We start from the raw sequence: 14,692 nt of genomic DNA on the forward strand, positions 1-14,692 counted from the left end.
TAGAGGAGAATTCAGTTCATTATGTACATAAGTTTGAAGTTTGAATAATATATCAGTTTCTCTCTATACTTGTCTTTACTTTACAGTCTTTATTTTATAACACGTTATCAGCACGAGACTCTGCCATCTCGAGAAAATACTTTGAAAGTAACAGAGGTATGAACTTTCTTTTTCTAAATAATGTCAAATCTTTCTAAACTTGAGTTTGTAGCCCTGGATATATCGGGCAAAAGCTACATGTCTTGGGTGCTTGATGCCGAAATTCATCTTGATGTGATGGGTCTGGCAGACACCATCAAAGATAAAAATCAGGCATCAAACCAAGACCGTGCCAAAGCAATGATATTCCTACGCCATCACCTTGATGAGGGCCTGAAAATGGAATATCTTACTGTTAAAGATCCAGTCATACTGTGGAGTAATTTGAAAGATAGATATGACCACCTGAAGATGGTCGTTCTTCCACAGGCACGTTATGATTGGACTCATCTAAGGCTACAAGATTTTAAATCTATCAGTGAGTATAATTCTGCTATGTTCAGAATTATTTCCCAATTGAAACTATGTGGTGATAATATTACTGATCATGATATGTTGGAGAAAACTTTCACCACTTTTCATGCCTCGAATATGCTCCTGCAGCAGCAATATCGAGAGATGGGATTCAAAAAGTATTCTGAACTTATCTCACATCTTCTTGTAGCCGAGCAATATAATAGGCTATTAATGAAAAATCATGAAAGCCGACCTACTGGTTCTTGTCCATTCCCTGAAGTGAATGAGACGAACTTCCACCAAGCTAAACGTGGAAGAGGACGTGGCCTCAGTCGTGGTCATGGCCGTGGTCGGGAAGGAAACTCTAATCGTGGTAATAATAATGCACCAAATAACCCTCCTCACCACCAGCAGTGGAAAAGAAAGGAACAAAAACATGAAGCGATGCAAGCAGCAAAGCTAGAAAATGCATGCTATAGATGTGGAGGAAAAGGGCACTGGTCACGTACATGTCGTACGCCAAAGCACCTGGTTGAGCTATATCAAGCTTCCCTGAAGAAGACAGAGAAAAATGTTGAAGCAAATTTTATTTCTGAAGATAATTTAGACTTCATGCATTTGGATGTAGCTGATTACTTTGCACTCCCAGAAGGAGAAACAAGTCATGTGATCGGTAGTGAATCTGTAGAGATGTAAATATTTTAATTTTTGTTATTTGTAGTAGATAGTATAGTTATGTAATTGTTGTACATAAATAAAAGTTATAATGTTTACTATCATATTTATTTTGTTTATGTCATTTTGAAGAATATGGATAATCCTCAAATTATGTTTGGATCAAAGACCAATCATGAAGATATTTGTGTAGTTGATAGTGGAACAACTCATGCCATATTCAAAGATCAGAAATACTTTTCTTATTTGCATAAGGAAAAAGTAAATGTTTCTACAATTTCTGGTAATATAAGTTTGATTGAAGACTCCTGAAGAGCTATTGTATTTCTGTCTAAGGGAATAAAACTTATTATCGACAATGCATTGTACTCCTCCAAGTCCCGAAGAAACTTGTTGAGTTTTATAGATATCCGCCGAAATGGGTATCATGTTGAGACAATAGATGAAATGAATGTGGAATATCTTTGTATTACAAAGAATATTTCTGGCCAGAAATGCATTGTAAAAAATTTACCAACTTTATCTTCTGGCTTATATTATTCAAAGATTAGTACAGTTGAAGCACTCTATCGTAAACCAGAAGTTTACTGATTCAAATACTTTTGTGCTTTGGCATGGCCGTTTGGGCCATCCTGGATCAATAATGATGAGACGAATTACTGAAAATTCGAGTGGGTATCCATTAAAGAACCTGAAGATTCTTACAAATAATGAATTTTCTTGTGATGCTTGTTATCAAGGCAAAATGATCACTAGACCATCACCAATGAAGGTTGGCATTGAGTCCCCTACCTTCTTAGAACGTATACATGGGGATATATGTGGACCTATTCACCCACCAAGTGGGTTGTTTAGATATTTTATGGTCCTAATAGATGCATCTTCAAGATGGTCTCATGTTTGCCTGCTATCATCTTGCAACCTGGCGTTTGCAAAGTTATTAGCCCAAATAATTCGATTAAGGGCACAATTCCCAGATTATCCTATAAAGGCTATTCGCCTTGATAATGCTAGAGAATTCTCATCTCAAGCTTTTGATGATTACTGTCTATCAGTTGGGATAAAAGTTGAACATCCGGTAGCTTATGTTCATACTCAAAATGGCCTTGCAGAGTCATTTATTAAACGACTGCAATTAATAGCAAGACCACTACTTATGAAAATAAAATTGTCCACTACTGTTTGGGGCCATGCTATCTTGCACGCAGCATCACTTATCCGTCTCAGAACACATTATAATAAATATTCGCCGTCATAATTAGTTTTTGGTTATGAACCAAATATTGCCCATCTACGAATTTTTGGATGTGCTGTATATGTGCCAGTAGCACCACCACAGTGCAGTAAGATGGGCCCCCAAAGAAGGTTAGGAATATATATTGGGTTTGAATCACCCTCTATTATTCGCTATCTTGAACCATTGACGGGAGATTTATTTACTGCTCGATTTGCAGATTGTCGATTTGATGAACCAAATTTCCCACAATTAGGGGGAGAGAAAAAGGAAATCAAAAGAGAAATTGTGTGGAAAGTTTCATCATTATCTCACTTTGATCCACGTACCGCTATATGTAATCAGGAGGTCCAGAAGATCATCCATTTACAGAATATAGCAAATCAAATGCCAGACGCATTTACTGATTTGAAAAGGATAACTAAGTCACATATCCCTGCAGAGAATGTGCCTATCCGAATTGATGTCCCAGCAGGACCATCTATTAGCATGAGATCTAGTGAACCTAAAGCACGCCTGAAGCGTGGTAGGCCTATGGGTTCTAAGGATCGAAACCCTAGAAAAAAAAATCGACAAATGATCAAAATGATATTATGAAGGGATCTCCTGAAGAGACCCAAGATTTGATTAGTTATGAGATTCCTGAAGAAATCAATAAACCCGAGACTCAAGTGAGCGAAGAACTTTTAATAAGTTCTACTGGTGATGGGATTAATTTAAATCGATCTGAAATAGTGGTGGATAATATTTTTGCATATAATGTTGCACTTAACATTATGCAAGATAGTGAGGATTTTGAACCCCGATCTGTCGAAGAATGTCAACAAAGATCTGATTGGCCAAAATGGCAAGGGGCAATTCAATCAGAATTGAACGCACTTGCTAAAAGAGAGGTCTTTGGACCAGTAGTCCAAACACATGCTGGTATAAAACCAGTTGGTCATAAATGGGGTTTTTGTGCGAAAAAGGAATGAGCAAAATGAAGTTGAAAGATACAAGGCTCGCCTTGTCGCACAAGGATTCTCACAATGACCTGGAGTCGATTATGAAGAAACATATTCACCCGTTATGGATGCCATAACATTTCGATATCTCATCAGTTTAACCTTACGTGAAAGGCTTGAAATATATATGATGGATGTGGTTACAGCCTATCTGTACGGGTCACTTGATAATGAGATTTACATGAAAATCCCTGAAGGATTTAAAATGCCTGAAGCATATTCAAAATCTCGGGAAATGTACTCAATTAGATTACAAAGATCTTTGTACGGTTTAAAACAATCTGGGCGCATGTGGTATAATTGCCTCAGTGAATATTTGTTGAAAGAGGGTTACATAAATGATGTTATTTGTCCATGTATTTTTATAAAGAAAATGGCATTAGAATTTGTTATACTTGCTGTTTATGTTGATGACATAAATCTTGTTGGAACTCTAGAAGAGCTCCAAAAGGCAATTGAATATCTTAAGAAAGAATTTGAGATGAAAGATCTGTGATGACCCAAAATATCATCTTTAAATTTAATGATTAATTATGTGATCTAAGCACTATTTGCCATTACTCGACTTGAGCGTGCAGTCCGTAAAAATATTTCGGAATGTTTTCAGGTGAAAAATGAATTAAAATGTGAATTAGAGCTTTAAAACTCAACTAAGTTGACTTTGGTCAACAGTTTGAGCAAACAGACTCGGATCCGTATTTTAACAATTTTGGTAGGTCTGTATCGTGATTTGGGACTTAAGCGTATGCCCGGAATCAAATTCCGAGGTCCCTAGCCAGAGATATGGAATTTTGATGAAAAATTAAAAGTTTAAGTTCAAATAGTGACCGGATGTCAAATTATGTGCAAACAACCCCGGAATAGAATTTTGATGATTCCAACAGCTCCGTATGGTGATTTTGGACTTAGGAGCGTGATCGAAATTTTATTTAGAAGTCCGTAGTAGAATTAGGCTTGAAATGCCGAAAGTTGAATTTTTGGGAAGTTTGACCGAGGGGTTGACTTTTTGATATCGGGGTCGAAATCCGATTCTGAAAATTTTTATAGCTCAGTTATGTCATTTATGACTTGTGTGAAAAATTTGAAGTCATTCCGAATTAATTTGATGTGTTTTGACAAAAGATATAGAATTTGAAAGTTCAAAATTCATTGATTTTGATTTGAGGTGTGATTTGTCATTTTGATGTTGTTTGATGTAGTTTGAAGCCTCGACTAAGTTCATATGGTATTTTGGGACATGTTGGAATAATTGGTGAAGGTTCCGAGGGTCTCGGGTAGATTTCGGAATATAAACGGAATGGATTTCGGACAAAGAGTGCTGGAAATTTCTGTTGCACAAATTTCTGTTGCAGAAATTTCGTGCGTGGAGCCAACTTTGGGAGCTTATATCTCGCAATTCATAAGGAATCAGAAAATGTGCAAAACATGAAAGCTGTAGTCGTTTGATTATAGGTTCCAGAAAGTTAAACTATGTATTATTTGGACATTTGTAAAGAAAGTTATGACGGATTGAATGAAGGCTGGTAGAGCAGTTTTGCCTGAAATTTCGCCAAAAATTCTGATGCATGCAGTCGACTTTAGGAGCTTATATCTCGCAATGTATAAGGAATCAGAAACATTGCAAAACATGAATGTTGTAGTCGGTGGATTCTAGTTTCCATAACGTTAAACCATTTATCATTTGGACATTTGTACATAAAGTTATGATCAATTGAAGTAAGACTGGTAGAGCTATTTCTGGTGGACTTTTAGTGACGAAAAATGGACTTTTAGTGACGGATTGACAGAAACTTAAGAACCAAAAATGGTCATTTCATTCATTTCGTTTTGGATTTTTGGAGCACGGTTCTTGGGCGATTTTTGGGTGATTTTCACAGGAAAATATTGGGGTAAGTGTTCCTTATCCTATATTGATTATATTTCATGATTCCATACTCATTTACATCATGAATCCGTGAATTTATGGAAGAAAAATCAAGATTTTTGCAAAATCTTCCAAAAACGAAAATTTAAGATTTGGAGGTCGAGTTGTTATCGGATTTTGGTAAAATTGGTATGGGTGGACTCGTAATTGAATGGGTTGTCGGATTTTATAAGTTTCGCCGGATTCCGAGATGTGGGCCCCACGGGCAAATTTTGAGCTAATTTCGAATTTTAATGAAAATGTAATATTTTCTTATGAAATTGATTACTATAATTTTTGTTGACTGTATCGAATTAATTATGACTAGATACGAGTCGATTGGAGTCAGAAAATCGAGGAAAAAGCATAATACTTGATTAAATTGGAGCAAGTCGAGGTAAGTGACTTGTCTAACCTTGTGTGGGGGAAATTTTCCCTAGGATTGGTATTGATGTGATTATTGAAATGTATTGAAAGTCATGTGCACGAGGTGACGAGTGTGTACACGGGCTAAATTGCGAAAGATTATATTTTAAAATTGTGTAGATCACTGTTGCGCATTTATTAAATTATTTTATCTTGTTATATTCTTCATTATTGATCTGAGATATATACTTCAAATTTGTTTGATCTTTTCTTACTAATTGTTTTACCTGTTTAGTTAAAACTTGGTTTCTTTTATTCTGTGCATTATTTGAAGATTGATTTTCTTTAAATTAAATATTATTAATATGAAGTATTTGACATTTTAAAACTTGATATTGAAGCAACGTAGTAAAGATTTTGAAATATTATTTTCCTAAATTATTTACTCTTGAATATTTTTATACTCATTGTGAGGGAGCCGTACGCTCTTTATTGTGGAAAACTATTATTGATGATTTATTTTGGCATGAGCTGTGAGCTCTTTATTGTGGAAAAATATTATTGTTGAATTATTTTGGCAAGTTAAATTATTTGAGTACTTGAGGTACAAATTGTGATATATTGTGATATTGATACGCATGCTGTGGTATAAGGTCTGGGTGTTGAAACGCATGCGGTGAGATAAGGGTGGCTTGATACGCGTGGCTAGTAGGGAAACTACTAGAAGTCATGCGGTGTGATAAGGGTGGCTAAAACGCGGGATGCTATTTCGAAAAAAGAAATGTTTTCTTTAAATAAATTGTGAAGGCTCCCGCGGTGATATAAGAAAATGAGATATTATGAATTTATTTATGATTTGGGACTACGATGCGGTACCTCGGGAGTGCCCTTGTTGATATTGATTTATGGCCATAGTTTCTTTCGATTAATTGTTGTGATTTTCATAAAGTTGAAGGAAATTCTGTTTTGATTTCACGAGATATTATTTGTAATTATTTGATGTCATTAAATGTGACATACTATTTGATTCATTTCCAATGTCATTTTATTTTACTATATTGATAAATATTTTACCATGCCATTATTATATTCCAGTAGGGCCTCACCTGACTATGATGACCCAAAATATCATCTTTAAATTTAATGATTAATTATGTGATCTAAGCACTATTTAACATTACTCGAATCATTACCATCTTTAAATTCAGAAAGTTTTCAGGTGAAAAATGGATTAAAATGTGAATTAGATGTTTAAAACTCAATTGAGTTGACTTTGGTCAATATTTTGAGCAACCGGACTCGGATCAGTATTTCGACAGCTCCACTAGGTCCGTATCGTGATTTGGGACTTAGGCGTATGCCCGGAATCAAATTCCGAGGTCCCTAGCCTGAGATATGGAATTTTGATGAAAAATTTAAAGTTTAAGTTTAAATAGTGAACGGATGTCGAATTATGTGCAAATGACCCCGGAATAGAATTTTGATGATTCCAACAGCTCCGTATGGTGATTTTGGACTTAGGAGCGTGATCGAAATTTTATTTGGAAGTCCGTAGTAAAATTAGGTTTGAAGTGGCTAAAATAGGAATTTAAAGTTTGGAAGTTTGACCGGGGAGTTGACTTTTTTATATCGGGCTCGGAATTCAGTTCTGAAAATTTTCACAGCTCTGTTATGTCATTTATGACTTGTGTACAAAATTTGAAGTCATTCGGACTTGATTTGATAGGTTTCGACATCGAATGTAGAAGTTGGAAATTCTAAGTTTCATTAAGATTGAATTGGAGCATGATTCGTGATTTTAGCATTGTTTGATGTGATTTGAGGTTTCAAATAAGTTCGTATGATGTTTTAGGATTTGTTGGTGTTTTGAGTTGAGGTCCCGAGGGTCTCGGGTGAGTTTCGGATGGTTAACGAATCAAAAGTGGGACTTAGCTGCTGCAAAAGCTACTGCAATTTTTCTGCTGGAAATGCTGTCAAAAATCGGGCTGCTGTCAAAATCGAGGTCCCTGTCAAAATCGAGGTCCCTAACAAAATCGAGGTCCCTGATAAAATCGAGGTCCCTAACAAATCGAGGTACATGACAAATCGAGGTCCATAACAAATCGAGGTCTCTTACAAATCGAGGTCTCTTACAAATCGAGGTCCCTTACAAATCGAGGTCCCTTACAAATCGAGGTCCCTAAGAAATCGAGGTCCCTTACAAATCGAAGTCCCTAAGAAATCGAGGTCCCTTACAAATCGAGGTCCATGACAAATCGAGGTCCCTTACAAATCGAGGTCCCTGACAAAATCGAGGTCCCTTACAAATCGAGGTCCCTGACAAAATCGAGGTCCCTTACAAATCGAGGTCCCTTACAAATCGAGGTCCCTTACAAATTGAGGTCCATAACAATCGAGGTCCCTTATAAAATCGAGGTCCCTAACAAATCGAGGCAGCCCATGATCGGACTCCATGATCGGACTCCCTATGATCGGACTCCCTATGATCGGACTCCATGATCGAACTCCATGATCGGACCCCATGATCGAGGTCACCCTCGACAGATCTGTAAGTTATAAAAACAGTGAGGCTTCGTCCATTTCGCCATTTTTAACAACTTGGAGCTTGAGCAGAAGCGATATTTGATATATTTTCAAGGAAAACATTAGGGTAAGTGATTCTAACTCGTATGTGGTCAATATACACGAATATATCATTGTTTTCACCATTTAATTAGTGTTTTGAGATTGAAATTTGGAAAATTTTAGAAAATCTCATAGAAACGAAAATTTAAGATTTGGAGGTCGAGTTGTTATCGGATTTTGGTAAAATTGGTATGGATGGACTCGTAATTGAATGGGTTGTCGGATTTTGTAAGTTTCGCTGGATTCCGAGATGTGGGCCCCACGGACAAATTTTGAGCTAATTTCAGATTTTAATGAAAACGTAATATTTTCTTATGAAATTGATTATTATAATTTTTGTTGACTGTATCGAATTAATTATGACTAGATACAAGTCGATCGGAGTCAGAAATTCGAGGAAAAAGCATAATACTTAGTTAAATTGGAGCAAGTCGAGGTAAGTGACTTGTCTAACTTTGTGTGGGGGAAATTTCCCCTAGAATTATTATGAATGTGATTACTGAAATGTGTTGAAAGTCATGTACACGAGGTGATGAGTGTGTATACGGGCTAAATGTAAAAGATTATATTTTTAAATTGTGTAGATCGCTATTGCGTATTTATTAAATTATTTTATCTTGTTATATTCTTCATCAATGATATGAGATATATACTTCAAATTTGTTTGACCTTTTCCTACTAATTGTTTGACCTGTTTAGTTGAAACTTGGTTTCTTTAATTCTGTGCATTATTTGAAGGTTGATTTTCTTTAGATTAAATATTATTAATATGAAGTATTTGACATTTTTAAACTTGATATTGAAGCAACATATTAAAGATTTTGAAATATTATTTTCCTGAATTATTTACTCCTGAATATTTTTGTACTCATTGTGATGGAGCAGTGAGCTCTTTATTGTGGAAAAATATTATTGTTGGATTATTTTGGCATGAGCCGTGAGCTCTTTATTATTGAAAAATATTGTTGTCGATTTATTTTTGGAAAAATTGAAATATTGGGCACTTGAGGTACAAATTGTGATATATTGTGATATTGATACGCATGCGGTGGTATAAGGTCTGGGTGTTGAAACGCATGCGGTGAGATAAGGATGGCTTGATACGCGTGGCTAGTAGGGGAACTACTAGAAGTCATGCAGTGTGATAAGGGTGGCTAAAACGCGGGATGCTATTTCAGGAAAAATATTTTTTTTAAATAAATTGTGAAGGCTCCCGCGGTGATATAAGGAAATGAGATATTGTGAATTTATTAATGATTTGGGACTACGAGGCGGTACCTCGTGAGTGCCCTTGTTGATATTGATTTATGGCCATAGTTGTTTTCGATTAATTGTTGTGATTTTCATAAAGTTGAAGGAAATTCTATTTTGATTCCACGAGATATTATTTGTAATTATTTGATGTTATTAAATGTGACATACTATTTGATTCATTTCCAATATCATTTTATTTTACTACATTGATAAACATTTTACCATGTCATTATTATATTCCAGTAGGGCCTCACCTGACCTCGTCACTACTCTACCGAAGTTAGGCTTGGTACTTACTGGGTATCGCTGTGGTGTACTCATACTACGCTTCTGCACATCTTTTTGTGCAGATCCAGGTACATTTTACCAGCCTAGACGTCAGTGAGTTACTTACGCACGGAGACTTCGAGGTATAACTGCCAGCGTCCGCAGACTCCGGAGTCCCCTTCTATCATTTTATGTTGCTTCCTTATATTTTATTTAGACCTTGACATATAGAGACATTGAGAATAAATTCTTAGTTGAGTATGTTGCGAGGTGTCTAAGTTGTCAGCAGGTTAAGTGTGAGCATCAGAGGCCAGGTGGCCTACTGTAGCAGATGACTATACCTGAGTGGAAATGGGAGCGCATTACTATGGTCTTCGTAGCTGGGTTTCTGCGGACCTTATGGAAGTTTGATGCAGTTTGGGACATTGTCGACAGGTTGACCAAGTCGGCACACTTCATTCCTGTCATGACCACATACTCTTCAGATAGGTTGGCCTAGATTTATATTCCAGAGATTGTTCAGTTTCATGGTATACCTATTTCCATTATATCATATAGAGGCCATCAGTTTATTTTCGGAGAGCAGTACAGAGTAAGTTGGGGACCCATGTAGAGCTCAGCACAGCCTTTCATCCGCAGATTGACGGCAGTCGGAGCGGACAATTCAGATCTTGGAGGATATGTTCAGAGCATGTGTGATTGACTTCTGAGGGTAGTGGGATCGATACTTGCCTTTGGCTGAGTTTTCTTACAACAACAGTTATCAGTCCAACATTGCGATGGCTCCATTCGAGGCTTTATATGTCCGGCAATTTCGTTCTCCCATCGGATGGTTTGGGCCCTATGAGGCTAAGTTATATGGTACTGATCTGGTGAAGGATGCCTTGGAAAAGGTAAAGTTAATTCAGGAGCGGCTTCGCACAGCATAGTCCAGACAGAAGAGTTATGCGGATCAGAAGGCACATGATTTATCATTTATGGTGGGCGAGAAGGTTCTCTTGAAATTCTCGCCGATAAAGGGAATCATGAGGTTCAGGAAGAAGGTCAAGTTGAGTCCAAGATTTATAGGCCCATTTGAGGTGTTGAGATAAGTTGGGGAGGTTGCTTATGAGCTTGCCTTGCCTCCCAATCTATCGGGAGTTCATCCGGTTTTCCACATGTCTATGCTTCGGAGGTATCATGCCGATAGGTCGCATGTATTAGACTTCAACACGGTACAATTAGATGAGAGTCTGGGTTATGAAGAGGATCCAGTTGCCATTGTTGACAGGCAGGTTCGCCAGTTGAGGTCCAAGAAGATTTCTGCGGTAAAAGTTTAGTGGAGGGTCTAACTAGTGCAAGAGGCGACTTGGGAGGCCGAGGAGGACATGCGGAGCATAAATCCACACTTATTCAGCACTCCAGGTATGATTCTAGACCCGTTTGAGGACGAACATTTGTTTAAGAGGTGGAGAATGTAACGACCCGACCGGTCGTTTGGCTTTCTAGATCCCCGTTCCCCTAAGTAATACTCCTTGCATGTGTTTTAACTGCTTTATGATTTGCGGGGATGGTTACTTCGGAGTTTGGAAGGGTTCGGGTTGAAATCGGAACGCTTGGTTCCTTAAGATTGGCTAAAAGGGCTAAGTTTGACTTGAGTCAACGTTTTGGGTAAACGATCTCATAGCCGGGATTTTATGGTTCTAATAGGCTCGTACGATGATTTTGGACTTGGGCGTATGTTCGGATCGGGTTTTGGATAATCCGGGAACGTTTCGGCGCTTAATATAGATAGTTGACACCTTGAAGGTTTTAAAGTTATTTAAATTTTGTTTGGAGTAGGTTTTTGTGTTATTAAGGTCCGTTTGGGATTCCGAGCCTGGGAATAGTTCCGTATGGTGATTTAAGACCTGCACGCAAATTTTGGTGTCATTCCGAGTAGTTTAAGTACGAATCGGTGCATTCGGAGTAAGTTGGAAAAATTTGAAGTTCATAAGTTATTCGTATTGGTTTTGGGTTGCGATTCTTAATTTCATTATTGTTTTCCGTGTTCCGAGGGTGCGAGCAAGTTCGTTTTATGATTTCAAACTTGTTGGTATGTTTGGACGGGGCCTCGGGGGCCCCGGATGCAATTCAGATGAAGCGCGGAGGTCGTTGGGCCTTGGGTGCATAGCTGAAGCACCCAACTTCTGGTGTAATCGCACATGCGGAGGGATTGCAGATGCATAGCATGGTGCGCACCTGCGAGCGCGCATGTGCGATGGCTGCAATCGCAGGAGCGACCAAAGCTGTAGGAGCGACCCTCGCGTCGCAAAAGCGGACCCGCAGAAGTGAGCCAGTTATCCGCCGATGCGGAAGTAGGCAGCCTAGCCATGGTCGCAGATGGGCGAGTTGAGCCGCAGAAGCGGCCTTGCAGATATGTGACTTGGCCGCAGATGTGATGGGCCAATGGTCAAGCGTGTTCTGCAGAAGCGGAGGTCCTTCCGCAAGTGCGAAAATACCGTTGGGTAGAAGGATTCATTTAAGTCGGTAGTTAAATTATTTTTGACTCATTTCCTTCATTCATTGGGCGATTTTGGAGCTTTTGGAGAGGGGTTTTTACCTAGCACTTTGAAGTAAGTGATTTCTATATAATGTGAGTTAAATACATAGATTATGGGTAGATGTTAACATGTAAAATTGTGAAAATCATTGGTTTAGATGAAAAACCTAGGTTTTGATTAAAATGGGATTTAACCTTGAAAATGGTTAGGAAATTGAGTGAAAATTATATATTTGAGTTAGTGAGGTTATAGGTAACAACTTTCTTCGAAAACTTCCAGAATTCGGGCACGTGGGCCCGGGGATGAATTTTAGGAATCCTTCATTTGGGGTTGGGCATTCACTCTAATAGTTAGAATATGAACTTTTGGGCATGTATTGATTAATTTATATAATATTTGACTAGTTTTGGATTGTTCGGCACCGAGTTGAGGCTTTAGAGCGAAATCGTGATTGGAAAGTGAGCCTTGAGACGAGGTAAGTCTGTTGTCTAACCTTGTAAGAGGGAATTTGCCCCATAGGTGATTTAAATTAATAATTGCTTCTATTTGTGGGGGCTACGTAGGCACGAAGTGACGAGAGTCCGTGCGTATCTACTATTTATGCTTATGTCCGGGTAGGTTAGGACCCAAATCATGAATTACTTGTAATACTTGCACCCTACTTGTCAATTTAAGTGCCTAAATTATATTAGAACTAGTTAGAGGAATTGTAAAAGACCGAATTTCACCTATTTGTATTTTTAGCGGATTACTTGACCGTTAATGGAAATTTTATTACGTTGTGTATTAGCCTTGTTATAACATTTAAGTCAAATGATTATAAAGTATCCTCTCTTCTTGTGGAGCGGGACGAACGCCTCGGTAATAGATAAATGCATCTATGGATCGTGTCGCACGTCCCTCGGTGGTGTACACGTTATTCCGGATCGGGCGGTACGACCTCAGCGTAAATGGTACTTAATAATACTCGGAGCATAATCATACTTGATACTATTTTATGGATTATGAGGTTACACTTATTAAATGACGAGAATTTATTTGGGATTTATTAAAATGTGAAAAAATTATTTGCTCTTGCTTGTTAATGAGTTACTATAATTATTTACATAACTCATCCTTATTTAGAATTTCTGTATTCATATTGTTAGCCCTTAATAAGTGTCGAAGTCGACCCCCTCGTTACTACTTCTTCGAGGTTAGACTAGATACTTACTGGGTATATGTAGTTTATGTACTCACGCTACACTTCTACACTAACCGTGCAGGATGTGAGGCAGGTGCATCTGGCGGTCCTACCGGCGCACATCCCAGATATCCCGAGGCATGGTGAGCTGCTTTCCTGAGCTGTTCCACAACACCTAGAGTATCTCCTTTGCATTTATTTCTGTGTATTTTTATTTTACATAGTAGCTAGAGTGTTGTATAATCTATAAGTGCTCACACACTTATGATACCAGGTCTTGGCGCACACACTAGCAGTCATATGGTTTTGGATTATTCTATTGTTATGATTGCACTCAACGGCTTTCGTCTATTTATTTAAACCTGCTATTTCTTAACCTTTTAATTAATGGAATTTTATTACTTGAAAACTTATTAAAAGAGACATAACATGGTTTAATTCACTGTTGGCTTGCCTGGCAGTAACGTTGGACATCATCACGGCCTATAGGAGAATAGGGTCGTGACACTTTATGTAGGGGAAACTACCCCTTATGATTTGAGATGATTGTGTCATTTGTGTTATGTAAAGGTCGTGTACGCAAGGTAACGAGTGGGTACACGACCTAGATGTGATATTTAACCGGGTTGGGCTGTTAAGCTCCTTTTATATAATTGATTGTAAATATTGTTTCATGATTATATCTTTTGTTGTTAGAATTGTTTGTACATGCTTTACTTGAAATTATTAGCACGTGTTCCATTATTGTTGTCAAGTTCACCCTTATATGCTAATTGTTGATTATAATCACTTGTTGAATTCCTGCTTAATCTGCTACATGCCTTAATGGTTAATTGATGCTCATAAATTGTGCATTGGTTTATGGATTGTCTTTTCCTTGCTATTTGATTTCGTGAGCTATCGTGTAGCCTTTTTCAGTAGTTGTGACTTCTTTGTGTAGCCTCGCTATTTCTTTTGATTTTGTGGTATACCGTAGTTGGTTGTAAATTCGCTGATTAATATTGAGAGGGATTGGGTTGCACGCCGCAACAAATATGATTTAATATTGAGAGGGATCAGGTTGCACTCCGCAACAGATATGATTTAATATTGAAAGGGATCGGGTTGCACGCCACAATAGATATGATTTAATATTGAGAAGGATCGAGTTGCACGCTGCAACAT

The sequence above is a fragment of the Nicotiana tabacum genome, chromosome 15 (genome assembly GCF_000715075.1).
Source record: "Nicotiana tabacum cultivar K326 chromosome 15, ASM71507v2, whole genome shotgun sequence".
NCBI lineage: Eukaryota > Viridiplantae > Streptophyta > Magnoliopsida > Solanales > Solanaceae > Nicotiana > Nicotiana tabacum.